Raw genomic sequence first — 16,541 nt, forward strand, 5'->3', positions numbered from 1 at the left:
AAGGTGGCAAGCGGTCGCTTTGGTCTAAACGCAACTCGAGCAGAAACAGTCGCGTTTAGACCTACGCGACCATTTGCGACTTTTTGCGGCCTGCCAACTCGATCGCGCGTTAGCGTTCCCGTTGAGCAGCTGAGCGCAAACCACACCGTGGTGCATATACAGTGGTTTCAGCGATGCGGACCCTAAACGTGTAGCTAAATCTGTCTAATCTTTCTTTGTGCACCGACGAGCGTCGGCGGTTTTGCTCCGGTGTCGTGCACCCGTTGAGGTGCGATCGACGCTTGCAACGCCGCTGGCGGCGCGCTCCTCACCCCGCCGGCATACTGATGACCCCCGTATTCTAGAACGTCTCTCCACTCAACACACCACCTCGAGTCAAGATAGTTGATGGCAGTGCCGTTCCTCGACAGAAATGGTCCACTGCGCTTAATTGACACTCCGCGTCAGTGCTGGAGAAGTTTAGCCTCTTTTTCAGTCGTGGGGTGGCTCTGTGCTCAACTCGGTATAGAGGGGAAGGAAGAACTTCGAGTTGAGGATATCTGAGAATACGGGGTCACTGAGACTCTAAACCTTGCTCTCCTTTGGACGAAACTGACAACTTCTTTATAATACTATATCTACGTGGAGACCTGGCATCATGGCCTAGGCGAACTTTTGAACTGGCGCTGGGGTATATGGAAGGTTCGGCGTGCCTTGAAAGTGGTTTGCAATTAGGACATTGTCGTGGTGGCGCCGAGAAAATTACAGTTTGAAAGACGCGGAGGAACTGCTCAGGACTATCGATTACACTGCGTGAGCCCCCTGTCACTTTACTACTTTTGCTTAGACGCAATGAATATTATTTATATGCGTCCTACGGTTACCCTGATTTCGGAGAATGCATCTAGAGTTCATATGCGCGGGGTCGTAGACTCTTATAACAAAACACCTCGTTAGTATTCGTGTGATCGTAGCAGACTCCGTTTTAAATTAAATTTTGCAGATAACTCTGTCATTGATATATATACCTGCACTGGGCGTCATGTCAACCACATTATACTCCCATAAAATACGAGAAATATTGAATTTATATTCTCTTGCACAGAAACAAGAGGCTCCCTTTAAGAGCGGGCGGCCTTGCGCAGTCGGCGTCAAACGTTTACGGGGCGCGTCATTTAAGAAAAAAGCCAGAAACTTCCCGAACTTTACCACTGGGCCTGCGTTTCAGATTTGCCGCGTGTTACGAGTGCGCGCGACCAACACAGCATTGTACTAATTGTACTGGCTGAAAGCTTAAACTGGGCCAAAAGTCCGCTTATTCGCGGAACCCGCATCCCGCGCAATTTCGACGCCGCCTGTACGTACACAGACGATGTGAGGTCAAGCCATTCAAACTCTCTTCTGAAAACAAATGCCGACTGGAGAGATGAACTCAGTGAAGGACGCGAAGTAGCGATTCAGGACCATCCATTACGCTGCGTGGTCCTCCCCTGGCGATCCAAGGCGTTACACTTGCCCTCCTCTCTCACCAGCTCCGCCGTCGTGGCTTCGCTGTTTCGGCCGTGACCGGAGCAAAGCCGCACTCCATCAAACGTGTGCGCGCTGTTCAAGGACGACTGCTCACTGTGTTATCGTGTCATCCTTCGCTGTGATTCAATTTTGCAATGATCGCTTCAACCAAGCTATTTCTGCGTCACATGTGCACTACGAACGAGCATTGAAAGCTATCGCCGTTGTCTAGATCGTCACTATGGAGAGATGAAGAGCCATCGTTTCTGAACAATGAAGAACAAGTACCAATTGCAATATACTTTACTTTATATATTCAACATCGAGATCGTGCCGTTGCGATTATACAACGTATAATCGTTCAGCGTTCAGCGTATACAACGTTCAGCGAATGTCGTGGTCAATCAGTACCGAAAACGCGCGTGTGATAAGGATGGCAGTCTTAACCACTTCGTAGAAGATAGGAAACACAAGCACGAGTTTTCGTTAAGGCACTCGGGGAACAATATTTTGGTTTACATAAAAAAACAAGACGATCTCAAAAACATTGACAGATAAGCCTGGTTTTACGCCTAACTCGCTTAATGGATCAATTAGGGGCTATAGACTTACCAGCGGTTGACCCAGCTGCACTTATGCCGACTTAACATAAGGTTCAGAGCGTCATTTCTACAGTGACGTTTTCGCGTAACGTCCTACAACTATTCTCGCTTGTGTTACGAGCTACGAAACACGCCGTGCTTAAACAAAGAAAGAGAATCGAAAAGAAAACGCATAGCGCATCATACGTGCCTTGATCTGGCGACGCTGAACTGACTCTAGTCGTATTTACGCGAATGCGGCGAGTGACACATCGCCTCGCACTCCTAGAGCATCGCATCCATGTATACAGCGCGCTAAAAAAGGGAATCGCATTAATGGGCCAGGAGAGGGTAGATCGATACGGATAAGTCGACTCACAGGGTGCATGTGAGGTACGAAGATAGACCACTTTATATTTAATTTGTGCCTTCTGCATTTTCGTGCGTTCTGAGAAAAAAAAAATCTAACTTTGCAATTTTACTCGCTTTTGCCGGTGCCAAAAGCACTCGAAGTATTCAAATATTTGAGAAATTGGCCATTTTGGCAGCCACACGACTTTACTGTCTCGCCGTACACACCATGTGAATGTCTGGATCATACAACATGGCTCGAAAAAATAATGTTGATTGGTGCCTTCTAGCTCAGCTGGGCAAGAACGATAAATTTTGGCCAAAATGCTAGAAATTTTTGGCATGGAAAAATAAACGCGGAGAATGAGTTTCTAACTTCAAGAAGCATGCGGAAATTTTTTCGAATATAGCTGTGACGGTCGAAAAAAAAAAAAAAAACACGCTGGCTGATTTTGCATGGAACGACCCACATGTAAACGCTGTCGCATCGGATTACTGCAATGCGCTAAAAATACGATACTCTATGCTGTCGCATTCACGTGAATACGGCTTCAAATGCAGTTTCATTCGCGCAGGTCACTGAAGAAATCGCAAAAAAAAAAAAATGCCGACCTTCTCGAGAATGGCGAACGTATAGCGCGGGGACGAGCGATTCAACTCGCAGCCTCACGTTTAAGTGCCGACTAATCGCTTTGGAATGAGCCTGTGCTCAGCCGAACCACGGAGCAAGCCGCAGTGCCGACAGCCGATGTAAAATAAAAATATAGAAGACAGAAACATAGCCCTCCACATGCAGCAGAATTTCAAACAAATTAGAGTCGCCCGTAATCTCGCTAGAAAGAAAGCCTAAAGTACACGCCCGCGCCTGGTGTGAAGGAGTGACGAGGTAATTAGCGAAAATGAATTAAAAAAGTGGCACTTCAGCGATGTAGCTCTCGGGCTGCGCGGACAAGGTGAAAAATAAATTTCCCGTCATGTGCAAGTAAGTATACGCCCGTGTGCTGGGTCGAGAGGGTGAGGAGGCCGTCGGCTAATGGAGGAAGAGGACTGGGAATACCGCATTTATTCGCTCACAGGTCGGCGTTGAATGCAGGCCAACGACTCAAGTTCAGAGCTTGCTTATAGCGAATTCAACTCAATAAAATAAAAGCCCGATTGAATCGGGAGAGAGCGAAAGACAGACAGAGAGAGAGAGAGAGAGAGAGAGAAAGGATAAATGAAAGGCAGGGAGAGGCAGGGATGAGGGCCAGGACTGAGTCCATTTGGCTCTAGACGTTATTTTCACCAAACTGATTGAGTCATCCTTCTGGGAGACCTCAATATAAATGCACTCACCTGATATATTACTTTTTAGCACTTGTCTGTGACGGCTAGTGCGCGTATTGTTTGCTGCTTTTCATATGGGGGCTTCCGAAAAAGAATATGCGCTCCTTCCTCAAAATGACGCGAGTTACGTCGGGCTCCCTAGATTCCACGACGATGTCGATGAGATACAAGGACGCCTGAGTAGAAAGTCGCTCAAGCCGCAGCTCGCCCCTGTCGCCGTGATTTAAGTGATGACTTTTATATATTGAGGGATCGGGAACAAGCCAATGACCCACGAAAGAAATCTTAAAACACGAGCATTCAAGCGCTGTCTAAGATGGGCAGTTTTCAAAGTTACTGCGCTATATTTTGTTGCTAATTTCTGTCCCGCGTGTTGCAGCAAACTTCTTAATAGCTGTATGAATTCACTTCGCCTCACATCGGCCTTTCATTCATACCCCAATTCGACTTTATGGAGAAACCGCGGTGACATATTTTTTAGCACTGCATCTTGTTGGGCGAGTTGGTGCGTATTGAGGTGTGTGGCCAGCATAACGGTCACTAGGACGGCAATAAGGAAACGACGTCGTTTCCATATTGCCACCCTCGTTAACTTGAAAATTAAAATCAATCAATCAATCAATCGGCACTGATGAATTTTTTAACTGAGCGTGAAATCACTTCACTCGTTCAACAATGACGTGCATCGAGTTACGAAGTTATGGCAAGAATGGAAGCTAGCCCTATCAGTCGCGCCTGATTACCAGTACAAGGGACATTTGTTTGATTACATTTCTGATAGAGGCTATACTATTATACGATCCGGTAAGCTCGGCCGGTATGCGCTTGATAGCTTCTGTGCTACAAAAGAAAGTCTCATATATTCGAATAAATACGGTAGTCAACGAGGAGGGAGAACTGCCGTGGCGGCGGGAAGCCGTGTGCCAGAAACGGGATCGTCGAGCGCGCGATCGGGACGACACGCAGGGTGCGCCTTGCTGAGGAGAGAGGTCGCGAAGCGCAGGGTTGACGCCCTCCGTGTACGTGAGCTGTGCGGAAAACGGCTGCCTGACGTCGGCTAATTTATTCATGCAGCATCTGTGACGGGTCCCTGGTGGCAGCAGCCGGCATGCTCTTTTTTTTCTGTATAGGCAGCAGGATCCCTGTCATCATGCCAACGAAAAAGAGGCGCTGCGTCGCTGTAAGGACTTCGTATACACGTTTAAATGTTTCCTTCCTTCTTTCGTTTGTCAATCCGTATGCAACATTGGTTGTGCACGAGAGCTCTTTTATTTCTCTGATGTTGTGCCAATATGTAGGACTGCTAGCACAGCAGATCTGTAGTTTTCTTGTCGACTGGATCTCGGAAGGGTGGCACTGGCAGAGTTTAGTGCGCTTACCGCTTGTCTGTGTGAGTCACACATTGGTTAGCATACTTTGTGCCATCGCAAAACCCTATACCACAAATTTGGAGACCTTAAAAAAAAAGATCCTTTATAGCTAATATTATTTTCTCTACCAGAAAGAGCAAAAGCCTTGCCTACGTTCACCTAAGCCCATAGATTAGGGTTGTAGCTGTTGTTGTGGTTGTTGATGATGTTGATTATGAGGCAAGTGTACCGAGAAAGTAGGTCCCCTTTTTGAGTCCCGTTTTCTGCGTTTTATTTATAGCTTTTGTTTATTGATGCATTTTGAACGCTTTGTTCTTTATAAATCCTTATTATTATTATTTATTATTATTTGATTTAAAATCATATATACACTTGACAGGAAAGGGAAAGCAAAGAGCAGGCTGGCAACTGCCACCGGAAGGGGCACAACGCCTGCCTTCTCTTCAGAAAGGAGGGGACAGCAACATAGAAATGGAAGATACGAAGAAGGGGAGGAAAGAGGAAAGAAAGAGCAAGATGACAAATCTCAAAGAATGAAGTAGAACACACGGTACAGGTCACACACAGCAGGGCCGGTCACAGCAGGTCATTGCAGGTTACGCTATAGTATATATATATAGTAAAAAAAAGAAGATTATAATAGAAGAAACAGTCTCTAAGTTACAAAGGTGAACATAAGTTCGTTTATTCCAGTAAAAGTAAGGAGAGCGCGATGAGCCTGATCGCATCGAGATGCACAACCACTGGGGTACAAACATGCGTCTAGTGTCGTACATCGCAGGCCAACGGAGATGATCGATAGTCCCTCACTAGCGACATGCGCTGCGCACTGGAAGCGGGACACTCCAATATCAGGTGCTGAAGTGTCTCGCAGCAACCGCTAGATGTACACGATGGACTGGCCACACGTCCTTGTCTGTATAAACGTTCGTACATGTTCGCACAGCCAACCCTTAGCTTCAGTAGTTACGCTCTAGCCCGACGAGGCAAGCCTCGACCGCGAACACGGAGCGGGAACGTTCCATTTGCGACGCGCTGGTCTGGATGTTGCTTGAGTAGGTGCGACGAATCAGCTGACGAGCGTCATCAAGCTTGCACAAAATTTCAGGGCAAGCACAGTCGTTATGAGTGCAAGTTGAAGCCAGCCGATCAACCTCTTCATACCCGGCGATCCCTACGTGTGACGGTATCCAAACGAGAGGTACCCCACGTGATGAAATTTTGTTGGCAGAGTCACTAATGCTGCGCACAACTGGGCAATCAATCTGACTGCGTTGCAATCTGCTAACTGCAGCTCGGGAGTCCGTAAATATGACAGACCTCGATGTGGTTAACTCCTCTTGCACGTATTTCAGTGCAACATTAATTGCTGCTAGCTCCGCAGTTGTTGACGAGGCTGGATGGGGTATATGAAATATACGTCGTACTTAAATCGAAGGGCAGAAAAAAGCTGCAGAGGCGCCTTGACCGTCGCTGTGTACAGATGCATCTGTGAATATTTGAAGATAATCTGGAAATCTGTCGAACATGTGCGACTGAGCCAATTGGAATATTGCCGAAACAGGCATATCAGACTTTTTGTGTATGTCAGGGATTGTGAGGTAAATGGGGAATATGTGTTTGGTGATATCTTTCGGAGGTGGAGGCGTAACTGAAGCAGCATGATCAGAAATGTCAGCAATGTTCATAAATAATGCCGCCATTTTTCCCATGCGAGAAAACAGGGCGGTGAATCAGACGATCAATCCTTGATGATGGGATTTGCACGCATACACGAGGCTGTACAATCACCACGTGTCCCAGCTAACGTTAGCCAAGTTGTTCAACAAAGAAATTGATTGAAAAAATACTGCAAGATAAAATGATAAGACCCACGGTGTTTAGTTGTCAGAGGTCTGACGACCGAACACTGTAAGTTTTTAAACTGTGAACTTTGCACCGTTTGTTTTAAATAATTTTTTTTTCTTGAACAACTTGACTAACGTTAGCTGGGACACGCTATTATAAGGGTGACCCACGTAACTTGTGCCAGAATTTAAAAATATGCGAATGGCCACGTAACTGGACAGGACCAGGGTAATGCTGTTTGCCGTCGCTTGGAGCAAGTCAGACTTTTTTTTGTATTTTGACTATGTACATATTTAGTTATTAATTATTTAACTTCTTGAATATTACAATCAGAGCAGTATTGTCAATCAGAAAATTGTAGGCCATCGTGATAATTTCTCGATCAATCTTCCTGTTGCTCAATACGTGCTACAGAAAAGCTTTTTTTCCAAGCGTTAAAGAAACCCTCAAAACACAAATAAGTGCAATGCGACCAAGCGCGAGGCACTTTTAGCGTGCTTTTGAGGGCTTCGTTGAACACACCTCCTTCTCTATAGAAACCAACGCATGTGTTTTCATCTGCTCATGCAGCCGCGCAGCACACCTTTACAAAAAAATTGTGATGCGAAAAAAAACAACTATATTATGTTTCTCATTAATTTATCACAGGAGGTACGTATTAATAGGAAACGTGGGTAGGATATCGTGATTCTCAGTTCAGGGCCTCGCATGAAGTGGTCTTCGGCGCGTCACCGATGAAGACGCAAAGATACATTTGGTCTTAGACTGAGGTGGCTTTGTTCACCAATATCCGGTGGGTGGGTTTAGAGGCGTGTGCTACAGAAGTGAGTGGTGGGTGTAGTGTGGGGAAGCCAAGAGACACAGCTACAGCTGACGTCAGCCAATAAAGAGTGCGCTGGCGCGAACGCACGTGTTCTTGGGCCGCGTATCCCTCTCCGCCAGAGCACCGCGTCTTCATTCTCGAGCACCCCAGCTCGCCTATGTTATTCGAGCATCACATATTAACTGATTATAAGTGCTTGTTACGGCTGTGGTAACGAGGGTACCTCATGTCGCGAACACCATAACATTATCACACAAGCTTGACACTTCATGGCTCACCTGCGTTGGTACAGCAGGCGAGCCACCAGCGCTTCACGTTACCAAGTCTTCGTCCTGCGAAGTACTGCAGAAGCATAATGTTATAATACAGCTGACAAGTAGTGCCAATTCAAATGGTACTAATGGCAAGTTGTTACTATTGCGGGCACCCTACTCAGCGGCCTGTGGTTTGTGTTTCTTCTTGCGTGCACGTATCGTCGTATTAGCGCTGTTTCCACCTTTTTCGATCATGCTCAACCAACTTCAAGCGTTGCACACTTGTGTCAAGTCTAGCGTTACGAGCTAGTCGACGCGCAGGGCAAGAAAAGAGACGGTTCAAGTCGCACGGTCGTTATTGTCTTTCTTGGTGTCTCGTCTGTCGCCCATTTCGGAGCAGTGTAGCTTAACGCTGCTTAGCGTCGCCGGTCTGACGAAAGCCGGAGTATTCAGTGCGTCGTGGCCGATCTCCAACGACGTTATTATGAAATGCAGTAGTCTTCAAGCGCCGCGCGTGCATCAAGTTCCTAGCCCACACGCAGCGGCCCATTTCGCAAAGCGCCCCGAGCCATGCACGCGGGGCAAATGCATTTACAAGGCATCGTCTCGAGAAAGACTGGCATCAGCTGCGTACGACAGAACCACGGGGAGGAAGATAACTTCCAGTGGCGCACCGCCACAGACGCTAAGCCAGGCTTTCCGAAAGGCCTCTGGGGGCCACGTGGAATGGTTCGGAATACGAAACGGCGTTCTTTTTTCATCCATGCGTTTCGGGGAGAGCGAGCGCGGGTGCCTAGCGGAGCGGCGAGGGGCATGATGGTTGAATGGCCCTGTTCAAGGACAGCTTCTCTTGGAGGCCCACTTATGCTATTCGTGCTTAGCCTTGCCCTCGTGAACCAACTCCTGCTATGCGCGCCTTCCCCTCCCTTCGTCCCGCCGGGCCAGGGGGCTTTTAATCTTCCGGCACAAGAGCTGTTTCCCCGAACGGAACCCCCGGCGTCGTCGTCGTTGGGGCTGGTGCCGTCTGTCGAAGCCAGCACGTCCCGGCTACCCCCGCACTCCTGCAGCTTTCGCCGTCAGCTGCTTCGTCCGCTCGAAGACGTCTGAATCGCGTTTTATCGTAGTCTGGTACTGGTTAGGCTTAGCGCTGATGTTCGTTGCTTGCAGAGGAATCCTGCCGTGGCAAAAAAATGATCTAGAAATGGTTCCAACGAAGTAACAGTATACGGGACACTGAATTGAAGCACGAAAGTAGTTTATAGTGTGGTAGTTTACTTTCGCAAGTTCTACTCGCGCCCCTTCGGCGGGATAAAAAAATTTGTTGTGCAGAAAGAAGAACACCAAACTTCCGGCTTCTGAACTTTATCAACTGAAGCGCCCGCCACGTCATGTATTTCACTTATGGATTTGGGCTCTTTTTGATGCATGAAACCCCACCAAGATTTGCAGGTTAATGCATGTGCAATTTCTGAATGCAGTGTGCTCCTTCAATATTTAAACAATTAACAAACATCGAGCAGATGCTGCCGAGAACTCGGACTAGATGTCGCTGGTGAAGCAATCGCGCGGTGGCGTTGTTAACCGCTTTCTATCTTTGAGTCATTTCTGCCATTTCAAGCCACTGCTGATGGTCATACTGTTATGTGATATATTAGAGGCCCCCCATCTGCTAACTAGCTTAACATAATATTTATGTTTGGCTTTCCTTTGCATGACAGTATTCTTCTCCGAGGGCATGCATTGCGCATTATTTCACTAAGACTACAAAGCGGTCTTTTTTGTAGTCCCTCGGTTACTTAACATTGATCCCGGAGTCCCCAAGCCTGGCATAAACTACGGAGTTTTGTATATAGCGGGCGAAAATCAGCGTATGCGCTATGCGCCCTGCCAACAAAAAATCCCAGCAGAGTTCGGGGTCTGCACGTGCGCGTAGAAGTACTGTTTTCTGCCTAGAGAATTTAGTCAAGTCACAGGCACAGTTTGACAACGAGGCATTATTAGCCCGTGAACAAAGCTGCAAAAGGTGGAAGTAACAGTGTGAACTGGGACACTGTTACTTCCACCTTTTGCAGCTTGCGGTTTGGGTAGAAGGGACTCTTTCACCGACGCTATATTCGGTACGTATCACTTTTAGGGAAAAAATAAAACTAGCGAATACAAGACGGAAGCTGCCGCTTGGCCTGGAATAACGGCAACGGTATGGCGGTAACGGTATACATACATACATACATACATACATACATACATACATACATACATACATACATACATACATACATACATACATATATATAGACAACACACACACACACACACACATATATATATATATATATATATATATATATATATATATATACGTACGCAAAACGTTGTGCTACTCTACACCTCATACCTGATGCATGATGTGTGAGGTTTCAGTTGTTTCTTACAGTGGTGTTGAGCGAACTGTGTTTTCTTTCTCTCCCACAAATGTTTCGCGAACTTGTTCAGTGATTGAAGTTCACTGCATTAAGACCACTGAGGGGGCCGCTCTCTACAGCCAACATGGCAATCGGGCCTAACCTGTTGCAGGGAGTAAAGTTCGTGGAAGAGACTCGGAAGATGCCGTAGTTCGAACTCGCACACCGCATACTCCTCCAGCCAGCTCCCGTCTGCACGTCAACCTCCCGTGTTGCCCATAATGCGTGAGCATTCGCGTAGCGAACAGTTAGTACAATCATAGCCGCGTTCCACCAGCTCACAGCAGCACTGCTGGACTGCTGGGTATAAGGCAAATGGGCGCTCGTCGCTCTTCTAAATACTCTTAGCGCCGCACAGTAACGGGGCTCTCTGCTGACAGTGAGACAAGCAAAAGCGAGATAATGAGAATGCACGTGTCGCTGCGCTGCATATAGATCCACGTTAGAGCCGTCCCGAGTGGAGTGGAGTGCCTGCAGTATTAGCCGCTCCCGGGGTCAGATTATTCTGAAGCCGACTTTACAGGCAGGACGCCAGTGCAGTCTTCGTTGAACCTAAAAGACAGAATAAAAAGAGCAAAAATTAAGTAAATAAAGCGAGTCAGCAACAGCAGCAAAGGGGGGGGGGGGAGGGGGGGAGAGAGAGAGAGAAAGAATAAAACAGCAATAAGATGGCGCGTTCTTTAGTGTCACATACAACAGCAACTAACACTTTTTGGGGGAGCACGCTATAGCTGGAAGTGGAGAAGGATGGGTGCCGAGTGACATTCTTTGCAATGCTCTCACCGAGGTCTCAGCCCCTCTAATCCGTCTCTGTGGGGGTCGCCCGTGTCGAGGGGCAAATACTGAGCGGCGAGCGCTGCGCTTTCCGCACGGCAGGCGGTCGGTGATTTGTTTTCACTCGCAGGCCTAATTAATTACGGCCGTATATAATTACCGCTGGAGGCGCCCCTGCGGCGCGGGAGGGCGGCGAGCAAATGCAGGTGCGGTGTGCCCTTTAACTCCGGAAGAGGCTGGAGGTAAGAAGAGGATTTGATGAAAGATAAGCGACAGCCGGTTTAATTCGGCCACCTTGAGCTTCAGTGCCTGCCTAATCAGGATAACAGACACGGTGAAGGTTAAGTAAACTTATATTACTATATAAGTGAAACGGAATGGCCGGAGGCGTATTGCTTCCAACCTCTCCTGCTGGAGCCGATTTAACTCGGTGTACCTATAAGTTGCGCTGACAGTATGCCTGCTGCGCTGACTCAGCATAGAAGAGTATCTGGGCGTTGCGCTGGTTATGAGCCTTAGAATTTAGCGGTGTGTTCTGGAATATGACGCCCTACAGAGTGACCGGAACTTGTTTCTACAAACCGCTATAGCTCCCCAGCCCCTTTGCAAACACAGCTTTAAGCTAATTAGTACTGCTACAAGAACATGTATAAAAAGATTGGGAACATGTATAAAAAGAGTGATCCAGCCGTGGCACCGCGTCGTACAATCAGTGCCATGGACCGTACCTGAGTTCATTGAATAGTCCCTAAAAACCGGACGTGACGCACTGAATAGTTCCTTTCTCTTTCAGTCCTGTGTCTCTAGGCGGTGAGATTCGCGACCGCAGTGTCACCTGCACGGAGCCCGGCGAATCGGGTGCGAGAGTCGCCGTCCCGCTCTGTGCAGGCTGATCTTTGCTGACGCCATATTTTATTAGTGTGTTTTAGAGCGCAGCTTTTAGGCGCCCGCTCCTGTGGCGAGCGTCGTCTGCGGCGTCAGCGGCGTAACCGAGCGAACGAACACAGCGAAAGATGAAAACGAACGCGGAGAGCAGCGGGGGATGAAATACGCGAGGAGGAAAGCGGAGAGAAGGGTGCAGCGGAACCATGAGGCGGAAAGCGGAGTACGGTATGGCGAAAGCGTGAGATCCAGAATGCAAGGTGGAATTCAAAGAGAGAGAGAGAGAGAGAGAAAAGGAGAAGGAGGTGCGAGTCTTCTCCGCTAGCCTCCTGCCCAATGGCGCGACCGACAGTGCTTTGCAGTGTTGTCATCCGCCTTAATTGGGTGTAAGTTGCCAGTAAACTGCACATGCTAATCTGGTTAGCATATCGTTGTCTGGCTTATGTTCCGCAGCGCTCGACTGGCTTACCTATCTTGCCTAATCTATACGTATTATCTCGCACGGGCTTCTCTTGGTCTTATCTTCTTTTCTAGCCTTCATCGATAGTGTACGGCGTTTTCGGACACAGGAGACACCTTGCAGGGCTTAATTAAGAATGTAGAGAAAAATAAATAAGAAAAAACTTCAACTGGCGTATTGCAGGCACCCTCTAATTGACGCATGCACTGGGCTTCGTTAAAAAGTGATTTCTCCTTCGCGTATTTGTTGGGCAAATGAACCGCGCAAAGCTGGTCGAGATTTCTCGCAGAGCCGCGTGCAGTTCTCGCCACCTCCTGCATCTATTAAGCACGTTACTCGCCTCATTAGCGCCTCGGTGGCACTGGCGCCTTAACACGAAAGAAAAGGGGGGACGGGTGCAACGGGGCTACTATACGCTTTCTGTTGTGTTGCGAGCATCGAGTTGAAGTGAAGCTCCTTTGTCGCTGTATCGCCAGAATGACGGCCACGTAAAGGGTGCCTATGAAGGCTTTACCACAGTTGCTAATTCGACGAATCTACGCCGCTATTGAATGTGGCTGAACAAGTTGACCAGAAGATTAACAAGTTGGTCGTGCGCTATAGCGTACTAATTGCTTTGTGAACCATGAAACATCGCGTGCCAATAGCAGCGCCTATCGAGCGGTGGAAGCAGTTCGGGACAGTAAATTCACCGCTCGTCTTGAGGCACATGTGTCCACCTTCCTACATGACTGTGCACCGGCGCGTCGGACTGTGCAATGGAGCGTCGAAGAGCCTGCGGTCCTCTCAACGCGCATGGGCATCGTCAGAGCTTGTCTGGACGCGTCGGGCTAAAGCAAAAGTTGATACAGGCTTGTAGTCATTCAATATGCCGTAGCCTTTTCGTGGCCTCCCGACCGGACGGTGTCGGCATATTTTAGTCGCACACACAAACAGCCGTTGCGCCTCCTGGCAAGCGCCGGTTCGATTACAAATCTGGACCTCTTTCAACAAAACTCGCCGGCGCTCACTGGCACGCATGGCGCGCAGCCGGGTCGTCTTCTCGCGACGGCGATCAAACCGCGAGTGGAATTAATGTGTCGTTTGTGTCCGATACTTCTTGCAGTGCCAGGCTCTCTTTGTGTCCTTATTGTTCACTGGCCGCGCTGGCTCGGTACGTTAAAAACAAGTGTCACACTGAGTGCGCTGCCTGCGATTATGCACTAGCAGTGAAGCCGTGAGTCACCCATGTGGCAGTTCGGGACAACGGGACGTCGTGGGGACGCGTGCAAGGCACAGCGACCAAAGCTGCTCGCTTCTCATAGTGCTTTATTGCTTGCTCAAGCTGACCGTTGGATAGAAACTTATTCGCACAGGTATAGGGATGTTGATCGGTGCTTTCGCTTTATAACCGATTAGCTGGGGGAAAAAATAAATCTGCCGCAAAATAAATATACACATGCCGTTAATCTTAAATAATTAAAGAAATGCAGAAGAAACAAAACACAGCTTTATTTAAGTTCAAAGCAGGGACTCACTCAGTAGAGGTTAACCAATGCCTCGCCACCGGTTGGCACAATATAAAAATTTTAGATCGCTTGGGGCTTATCTTGTCTTGAAGCAATAATTATTTATCTTGTGCACACTTTTTGTTAGCGCTGGGCATCCGATACTTTCCTGTCAAGAACACTTTGTGTCACGCTGATACGAGGAGGCCGTTCGTGACCGGAAAAAGTAGCCAACCGGACACTTAATCTGGCTAACCTCTCTGCCTTTCACCTCTTGTTTTCCGCCTCCTCCTGGGAGGGCAGTGTTAATTAAAACAAGGGCATGCAGGATAGATGACGTATGTTGTTAGGCGGCAGGGTGAGTCACAGAGTGTGCAAATATTTCTCAGAGCGCAGCGATAGCTTGCGAAACTCTCTTTGTTTTTCATGGTTTCATTATGTGCTTCGACAGTGATTCGGCCTTTATTCCTCAGCACAATTTAACCGCTTCAGCAATTTGCTACTGACAGGTATGCCTGTCTAACACGGCGACGTATACACAGTTTCCGGGAGCCACCCACTGAGAGCTCTCGTGTGAGGAACCCGTATTGCTTGTATTTGACACGGACGCTGAGCCGGCTAGCATATAAGGACCGAGCTGACTCCTTAGTGACGTTTCGCTCGCAGGTAGCGGCATCGTAGTAGTAATCAAGTTTAATTCTTATTTTACAAAGGACCGCACCGCAGCGGATAACTATATATCACCTCGTTTTGTGAACCCTGCTTCGTCGGCCTTTAGTGCGAGGTCCGAGATATTTCATTCCCGCTGAGAATCAGATGTTCGGGCTATGCAAATAAGCGGCAAGTTAGCCTAGCGGAAGAAAAATTGCTCCGTGGATGCCGTTTTTGCTGTGCTGTGCTGCGTCTTAAAGCAAACATTTTATTGTCTGCAATTGCAAAACTGCACTTTTTTTTTCTGCAAACAGTGAAACAGTTAATTCCTTTCAATCTCCTTTCAAGAGTAAAATTCCTCTCAAGAGTAAAACATCTTCATGCCCTTTTTTTGTTTTTGTTTTACCGACCCGCTTCCACAGCTGAAACCAAGTTATGTCACGATCTATGGGCGTCGCAAGTTATATCAATATATGAAAACGTTCGTATAAAAATCAGGACGACTAGACCACAGTGGTGTTTGCTAGAGGGAAGGAATACAAACACCGGCATGAGCATAAACACCAGAGGGAGAAGCACGAGAGGGCACTAGCTACCAATTCTGTCTGCATTTGACAGACAATTTACTGCAATTGCGACAGACCGGTTTCAAGCTTATCGCTCCCGAGATGCGATTGCAGGTATTGTATGCGTTGAATGGGAGGGGGTGAGAATAGTGTGGTTTTATGCGCTTGGGCGTAGACTGCCGAATGCTGAGTTCTCTCTCAAAGTTCTAGCCCTCGTCGCCGTTTTCCATGTTCAATATGTGCAAGAGTTATGGTATATGTTGAAACACTGCAGATAGCTCTGTGTTCGTCTGGATGTGGATGGGCCTGTGGCGAATCCCATCGTCACATCGGTGCAGAATCACTGCAGTAGCTAAGTGGCTATATGGCTTACTGCTGTTGAGCTCAGGTCGTGGATTCCCGGTAGCGGTGACCGCATCTCGATAGTGGCGAATTGCAAAAAACGTTTGATCGTGTATAGAACACGAAAGTTTAGATGTGTAATGTTTATTGCACGTTAAAGTCTATTGGTGTTTTGTGGCTAACCCAGGCGTGGTGACAATCACGATTCGATGACCAAGAGCCCTCGTGCACTATACGCTGCACACGCTGCACAACGCGAAAGACGAAGCACGTCTCTAATACAACGCAGCAAAGCCTATAGAGTCAAATCAGCGCGTTCGTTGCAGGACTTTTTTCAGAGCTAAGTCCGCTGTGCTGAGTACGGTCAGTGGCGTTGGTAGTGCTTCTTGATCAGTCCGTTCGTGTCTTTAGATGCACGTTAAAGAAACCCAGGTGGTCAAAATTAACCAAGAGCCCTCCACTATATGTGTCTCTCGCAGCCCTATAGAGTTGTTTTGGGACTTTAAAAGTCAATCAGTCAATCAGTCAATCAATCAATCAATTAATCAATCAGTTCGGTGCTACTACTGGGATTTTCGAGCGAGTGCTCAGAATGCGCTCGGACTTCTAAAATCTGCTGGCGGGAAGAGCGAGACACGAGTTAATCCAAACCAACCAGTGGAATGGGCGAAATGTTTCCAACAGAGATTACTAGAAAGGAAATTAGCCTTCCTAAAGAACAACCTACTCGAAGGAACAGGTGCTCCTAATCAACCACTAGAATTAGCTTTTATACGCTCGCGTCTGGCGCGTTTTCTGACGGATGACTAGCTGTCTCCGATGGATATCCATCAGTGATGTTCCAAAACACCTAAGGCAGAAAGTCAGTCGGAGAAA

Source organism: Dermacentor silvarum, chromosome 4 (genome assembly GCF_013339745.2).
Source record: "Dermacentor silvarum isolate Dsil-2018 chromosome 4, BIME_Dsil_1.4, whole genome shotgun sequence".
Classification (NCBI taxonomy): Eukaryota; Metazoa; Arthropoda; class Arachnida; order Ixodida; family Ixodidae; genus Dermacentor; species Dermacentor silvarum.